We start from the raw sequence: 8,849 nt of genomic DNA, 5'->3' as shown, positions 1-8,849 counted from the left end.
TTTTCAGCTGAGCTTAGGGCTTCTTGTAATTTTTTTAATGTTAACTTATTAACTGCGTTATCTTCATCAGTGCTAGTGTCCTCAGGATCAATTTGATTTACAGTTTCGGATACCATTTCAATCAAATCCGCTTCGTCAACTTCTTCTTCCACTAATAAACCTTGAACGTTCTCAATAGCCATATTCACTAAACCTTCGCTTTCGATTGATCTAGCAAGTTCTAATATGCTACCAATTTCATTTTGTGACGATTCACGCACGTTTTATATTTCAACTGAAGAAGACCATATCTTCTTTCAACACGTATGTAAAGTTGATGTTTTCAGTTTACAACAGCGTAAGACACGTTTGTTTTCCGCAAAATACTTTCCGCAAAACCATATCTTTAAAATGGCAAGCCTCACCACGGCTGTAGAAGTACAGTGTTGTAAAAAGTTTTTTTTAAAAGAAAACAGTTTTATAGGATGCCGTGTTGTAGGAGGGTTTCCGCAATTTAAGAATCGTGTTATAGCGAAATCGTGTCATGAGATACTGTGTTGTTGGAGGATAACCGTTATTTAAAGAAGCTGAGTTTGTAGTTCAAAGAATAAAGACGAGATATATTTATTTTGAAATGTGTGAATGTTATACTGTACTTTCCATTAGTATGTGAGAGAGTGAGACAGAATGAAGCGAGTGCAGAGCGCACAGGTATGTAACGCGATACAGTATGGGAGTGTCTGCCTAGGAAGAGTGTATGGTTCGCTGTAGTACGCCGTCGAAGCTTGTCTCGCCTGTAAGGTTCTCGCATATGTATTGCAATGTAGATATAAGATGTTCTTTTAATAAACTTTATCCTAATAATAGTTAAACCATTAATAATTTAAACTACGGTTCACCTTTTAATTTTAACATGGTATCAGAGCGTGGTTGTTTAAATGAATAATTGAAAGTTGAATAGTAATAAAGTGCTCCTAGAAAATATAGTGAAAAATAGTGAAAAATAGTGAAAAATAGTGAGCAATAAGTGGCAGAGTTAAAAAATAATAGAAAAGTTATCGCAAATAAATAGAAAAAGGGCCAATGTGAAAAGATATAAAGTGGCACGTGGCAAGTGTAATAAGGAGATTAGGAGACATGTGGCGAGATTTTGAGATTAAACACGTGAGGGTACATGATAGTAGATAGTAGATACGTAAAAAGTGAATAAAAGTGAATACACTTGTTGTGGAAAAAGAGATTGTCTGTTTTTTTTTTAATTAAATAATGTAATGCTAAAATAGAATGAAAGAAAATCCAAAGAAAGTAACAGACTGGAATGAAAGTGATACGAAGCAATGCATTATATTTTCGGAACGATTAGTAATAGACAGTTGGAATTTGTTAGTGAGGAAACAACAGCGTACGATATCATAAAAAAGTTTAATAAACAATATTTGAAAAAATCGACTGCGATTTGCATCGTTTGCGAAATCGATTTGCGTTGCAAATAGTTTGTCGCAAACAGTTGGATAGAGTAAGACTAGATAGATAGAGTGACACAGCATAACTTTTTTGTTATTTTGAAAAAAAATGAATGATTTAAAAAGTGCTGTTGCTAGTGTTAGTGAAAAGGAAAACTTAAACTACGTGTTGAATATGTTGCCGGACTCATATAGTTATATATGTAGGTGATTTGATAGATGCTATAGATGAAAGTGATAGAACAGTTGAATATGTTAAGAATAAATTTTAAATAGCTGAATAGAAAATGAATAAAGACAATGAAAATCATTGTGGGAAAAGCAATGATTTTGCTGCAAACAAAGGTTGATTTAAGTACGGAAAAACTGGACATTTTGCTCGAGATTGCCGAAGCTCAACGGGTGGCATGATACGTGGTACTACTAGGTGTAGAGGTGGCAAAGAAGGCAGAGGAAACGCAAAGAGGAGGCAGAGATGAGCTCAACATGCGGAAAAACGGAAAGAAAAAAACAGATTATGTAGTGGCGAAATACACTGGTTAATAGATAGCTGTTGCACACTGATCATGTAACAAATAATGATAGTTTTTTTTAGTGAATTTACTGATTTGAAAAATTATGTAAATATTTACATACTTTTATATGAGATAGCAGGTCAGTTTAAACAACACAAATTGGAAAAGGAGGAAAAATATTTTAAAGTTGATAAAAGAGAGAATAAAGTAACAATTAATAATGTATATTCGGCTAAAGATATGAGTAAAAATTTAATAAGTTTTGGTAGATTAACTAAAAATAATACAATTGTTTATAGAGGGGATGAAATGAAACTTTGTGATCAAAATAGAGAACTAACGACAATAGCGTGCACAAAATATAACAATTATTTATCATGTAAAAAGTTTGATTGATAAAAGAAAATCGGTAGTTAATAATAATTAAAAATAATAATAATTAAATAATAAAATGACTAAAATAGAAAAATGGCATAGAGTATTAAGAAATGTAAATTTTGGTTATTTAAATACGTTGTGTAAAAATCAATTATTAAATAGCTTGCTAAATGGACTAGATTCAGAGATAGTAAAGTGTAAAAAGTGTGTAGAAAATAAAATGCATAACTTTCCATTCGCAAATAATAGAAAAATTACTTAAGATATATTGAAAATAATACACAAAGATGTATGTGGTCTGTTTAATACTACGGGTTTTAATGGTGAAAGATAATTCGAATCGTTTATTAATAATTATAGACATATAACGATAAAAGGCTTATATTATATTTATACAAGAAATATAATATTCGATACTAAACTTCTCATTCTTATTTTCTCTTCTTTGTCAGAATAGAACGCTTGTAATCAGTGTTGTAAACAGTGCAGAAGAGTAAAAACTTTATATAAAATAAACAAATGATTATATTATAAATGATTTGACTTTGAAATCAACGAATAATTTGAAATATCTTTATTATACGCAATTTACTGGTAAAAGTAACTTAAATGTCACTCGAGTTATTCTGTTATACACTCAATTTTTATTTGCAAATGATTATTTTTCAGTCTATTTGGAATATTGCATCTAATATTGCATAGTTAACATTACGAATATCGATATTCTAAATGAAAACTGTTCTCTTATGGATAACATAGTAGTGAAAATAATGAATAATATCATGTTTTGCAAAATCGCAATAATATAGGTTCCGCTGGTTGCAAAGTTCTACCTAATTTCAGGTTAACATGTTCTAGTGATACTACATAATCTGTGTATATAGTAAATTTCCTTAATATTGTAGCAGCAATTAACTTCATATCGAGCATTGTAAATTTTTGTCCTAAAAGAGAATTACTGAATAAACATGTACTTAGCTGATCAACTCATTAGAATATTATTTCAAAAATAGATAAGTATATCTTATGACCTATGCAGTTTCTATTCCCATGACTGAATGGCAGGAAATATTTTGTATCGCAGTTTCCTGGCAAAAATCGATCCGGTATAAATGTTAAGGGATTCTTCCAGTATTTCTTTTTTCGATGAAGATCAAATATTGTGATAAAGACAGGGCTATTTTTCGGTATTACCAAGATTCTCGTTCACTTTAGACGATAAATAAAAGATTAACCTAGACGATTATTCTTACATAAAACAGTCAAAAATATCAATAGAAAAAAATACATATATAAAAATTATTTTATTATGAGTAAGTTAATATACCTTTTGTATCGCTACATAATGTTTGTCCAATACCTGGAGCAGTAAGAAATAATCATATAGTTTATTTAATGACTCGTTCCAAATATTTCATTTTCTTAGTATCTTCGAATGTAATAAGATGATCATTCGCATTGTTTGAACCATACATATTATATAATTCTTGATACACTTGATTCTGCAATCAAAAATGCCAACATGATATGTGATACGTGATACAAATTTTTTATACAAATGCATTTAATTTTTAAAAGATAAAGACTAATAAAGTAATTTTTAACTCAATAATTTTTAATCTGTGTGTACTTGAATTTCTAGAAATGTTGTCAGCAATCAAAATAAGAATGAAATAGCATTAGCAGTAGTTTCACCTTCCTAAAAAATAAAATATAAATTGTCCTTTACTTTACATGAATAAAAATAAATCTTATCTTATCTTTATTAAATAAAACTTACTGCAAAAATTTTTTTATCTACTTCATTACGAATATTTGTTTCTGAATATTCTCCACCCTCGTAAAGTAATATTAATAGAACGTCAAGAAATAAACTTTCGTTTTTATATTGATTATCAAGAGAATATATAGAATAATACTTCCTAGTATTGTTATAGAAGTATATATACTATTCATAAATTTATAAACAGTAGAATGTTTTATAAAGTTGTTATTCTTACTTTCATCATCTAGTTCTTTCGATTCTCGAAGAATTTTACATTCTTTCATTGATTCCAATTCTTTCCTTATAATCTTCACGAATAAAAGTTATTTACGTGAGTAAAGTAAAAGTTTATTTTTTTTTAGCTATAGAATATTCATTAATAAAAAAGACAATTATAATAAAATTGATCATTTTACATATACCTCGTATGTGATATTATCAACAACTGATAGAAGCTCCTTTAATCGCTTTCCCAGAGACGAATTGTTAAATGTATAAATTCTGGGTGTAACCAGATTTTAAATATTCTTTTCATAATTATGTCGATCCTTCTAATAAGGAATAACAATGAGAAAGTAAATAAATATAAAATAATATTGTACTATATTATAAGTATATAAATATATATTTTCTTTATTATTACTCCTTAGAGTATTCATAATATTTTAATTCCGGTTTCTTTTGCAAATCTAAATCACACTCCAATATGCTTTCTGTCAATACAAACAAAAAATCAATTTTTAATAAATTTTAATATTTATTCGGTTTTTCAAGCTTTCCAGAATTCTCAAATCTCACCATATATTATATTAAATATACATAGCATTACATTTTTCTAGATATCTACTTGTTTGCCATTAGCAAAATTTTGCCATTCATTCTTCGATGAATTTTTCATATTGACTCTTTAAATAAGATAATATTTGTTACTTTAATTTGTTTTGCTGTTTTTTTTTTGGTAATATTTAGTAATATTTAGTAATATTTAGTAATTAAAAAATCAGGAAATCTTAACCTATTTTTTACCTGGAGTAGTAAGCAACCCATTACCGGTAGAGGGTTTCATAAAGTCATAGAACTGATTCTTCTCAAAATCAAACGAATTGCTTAATATAATTTAAAAAATATAGGGGCACCGAAAGTCTTAGGTATGACATGTTGAGATATATAGGAATGTATTAGTACATTGATAATAAATTTGTCCAAAAATGTACTATGTCAAGAGGTCATATATTATATATATAAAAGGTCCCTTAAAGTGACCTGTGACTTTAACTTTCTTTCTTATCTGTCATGTTGTTATTTCAAACTGACGTAAAAAGCAATATACTGTCATCATGTAAGATTATTACCATCTTTTAGAAATACCTATCGAGCATTTTTAATGAAAAATCAAAGTTTATAAGTAATTAAGGGCGGCGATACGTGTAAAATATAAATAAAAAATCGAGTTGTTTATTTTTTCATAAATAGTTAGTTTAATATCCCAAAAATATGCCTGTAAATTTTTAGAATAAAATTCGCATTATTTATCGATTAAAAACTCATTTAATTGTTCCGCATCAACTCAGCGCTCGAGCGCTATTAAGTTCGTACCAGAGCGCTTGAGTCTCGCTACCTGCTTCTCAGATTTCTGACCTTGGGGTCTTTTGTATTAAAGACCCGAGTAAGCAGATGTTCGGAAACTCTTTTGTTACTTATTTCTACAAAAATATCAACTGTATAGTTACTATAAAGTACGTGAAAACCAGTGTTGCCGTTAAGTCAGTTCAGTTCAGTTCAGTTCAGTTTACTTCTGGAGTTCGTTCTGTGCGGAGTAATTTAGTCAGTGAAATAAAATAAAATGCAGTTTTATCCTAAAACTACTAAACGTGAAACGTCTCATGCCTCAAGACCACCAAAGAAGAAATTCCATGATAATCAACATACCAATAATGAAAAAAAAACCGAACCACAGAGTAGAAGCGCGAGAAAACTCTCTAACGCTGGCGAAGAGGATGTCCATCATAATGCGCCTCATGGGTATCGTTTTCTTGAGTTTTTTTCAGTTTTTACAGCCTTAACAGAGATGTTCATATGTCGTGATTGTAAATTACTTGTAAAATTTGAATAGAGTGACAACAGAGGGTTAAGTTTTAAAATCGTCGTGTTGTGTAAGTGTGGTCGCAGAGACATAAATTCAGGACCGTTAATTAATAATGGGTTTGAAGTCAATCGCAGAATTGTTTTTGTGATGCGTCTTTTAGGTGTTGCTAGAGAAGGAATCAACTTATTTTGTAGCATGATGGATATTTGTAATGGTTTAAGGGCGGCGATACATGTAAACGCCTAAATTTTTACCGTTTTTCAGAGGCTTATTTAAAATGGAAGGAATGAATGAATCGTTTTAAAACCCAGCATGTTTATTCATTACATATTAAAATATAAGAAAGAATAACTTTTAGGCATAAAAGTTATTTTATCTAAAAAATTGCTTTCAGTAGAAATAATTGATCCTGGTTATGGGGCGCACTAGAACTGATTTTTCGCCGTATTGATAGGGTTAAATAGGTTCACCCTCTTTTCACTTTTTTCTAATTTCTATTAAGACATAGAAGGTATAAAAGTCGCTGCAGAGGTTCTATTTCATAAGTTTTCTATTCTTATAAAATAAGATTCAACAGTTTTTTAAAACTATTTACTTATTTAAAAATTTTTAATTTTTTTCAATAAACATGTTGCGTATAACTAATGTTATTGCTTTAATCGAAATTTTATTAATATCATTTTACATTGTTAAATATTTAAAAAATAAATTTCGGGAAATTAATATGGTGAAACTAGGGCTGCCCCGGCCACGCGTTGCTGTGGCTAATAAATATATAGATAGATCTGAATCTACGCACATAACATTTGTCTTCTTTTTCTCTTTTTTCTTAATATCGAACCAACTGCGCATGAGCGGTAACATAAGATCACCACTTACTTCACATCATATAATTTTACATTGTCTGAATATACTCACATAACATTTGTCTTTTATTTCTCTTTTTTCTTAATATCCTTTTAAAGGAAAAATAATTATGGTGGGTCACCATTATCACTCAGGGGTATAAGAAATATAAGAAAAGCTATTCTCATACCTACCGAATATACACAAAAAATTTCATATAAATCGGTCAAGTCGTTTCGGAGAATAACAATAACAAACACTGTGACAGGGGAATTTTATAGAAATAAAGATATTGTTCAGGCCAGAAAGCTTATCCTTTGATCGGAAATATGTGCATGTTTCTTATTGATTTGAAAGGTACATTTTTATTAAAGGTATTTCATATTTATAATATATACATTTATGCTACTGCTATTAAAGAAATTTTACAGCTATAACTTCTAAAATGATAAAATCAACTGAAATATATCCTTCATCTTGGCGTCTTTGGGTAGAACCAAAATTAGTCTTTATATTTGATGATCGCGAAGATATTAAGGTACTAGACTACAGGCCCATGCTAAAAAATTGATGGGTCATCTGAAACACCAGGAAACCTATATGGAAAGATGCAGGGGCATAAAATAATGACATTTAGCACTATGCCGTCATTTGTAAGCTGTCCAACTGAGTGCAGGTGAGAGTTCAAAAGCACAGGTTGACCGGGTACTTTTTTATCATATATTTTTGTACGGCATTCTTACCACCGATAAATCCATCGAAAATAATGAGAAAACCGTTTGTAGTGCCGTACAAAAATAGTAGGCTACAAAGTCGGAAAAAATTTTTGATTTTCCGGAAATTTTCTGGGTCTATTTGGTCATTTGATTTTGTACAGCGCCGGTTCCATACAATTTCAATACCTCTTCTAATTAATTATTTCACAACGCCGTACAAAAATCTTGCAACAAGAGAGAAAAATCGAGGGATGCAACACACTCTCTTTCAATTGTCCGTATTGGGAGAGTGGGTGATTTGAAAAAGTACGGCATCGGTTCTGTAAAATTTTTTAGCACTCATAAGTACTATTAAAAATAATCCCGTCTAAAAATTATTGTTCATTTAAATGAATTTAATGAATATCAATAATTAACTTAATTTAATCGTATATTTGATTTTTACAGCTGTAAAATTATTTGACCTGTACGGCAACTGTTTTTTAACATAATATTGGTAAATACAATTGTTCTATATTACTGCCGTTCAAAATAAGCTGTTCTAAAAAAAAATATAGAGAAAAAAATGAAATTTTTTCAATTTTTGCAAAAGTTTAGATTATCGTACATTAACAAAATAAAGCAATTTTTCGAAATATTATTGTTGTTTTAAATAGTATTTGGGTAAATGAATGAAGAAAAAATGGTGCTGTACATTTTAATGCAGATCATATTTTTTGGCAGATGAAAATAACACTACCGTTTTAGGGGGTACTTTATGGTCATCTGATACTTTACGGCATTATCTAACATATTTTTGAAGGGAACAATTGATAATATGTAAAAATCATTATGCCGTCTATTTAAAGTGAAACAATGTGAATATTATATCCAAAAAATAAAAACTATCAAACTCAGTATTAACATTTTTCTATAATTTTTGATGAAATATATTTCAAACATTGTTATATTTTGTTTATATAGAAAATATTAATAAAAAATAAAAAGTACTACAATTTTATTGAATAATTTCTCATATGTTTAATGAGTAAACAATAAAATTGCTGACAGCTGATTTAAACTACACAATATTTATGTGGAAATATTTATATTTTTAATTTT

Source organism: Polistes dominula, unplaced genomic scaffold, assembly GCF_049000335.1.
Source record: "Polistes dominula isolate Pdom_NZ unplaced genomic scaffold, Pdom_raw_medaka contig_83, whole genome shotgun sequence".
Lineage (NCBI taxonomy): Eukaryota > Metazoa > Arthropoda > Insecta > Hymenoptera > Vespidae > Polistes > Polistes dominula.
This window is presented reverse-complemented; position numbering follows the sequence as displayed.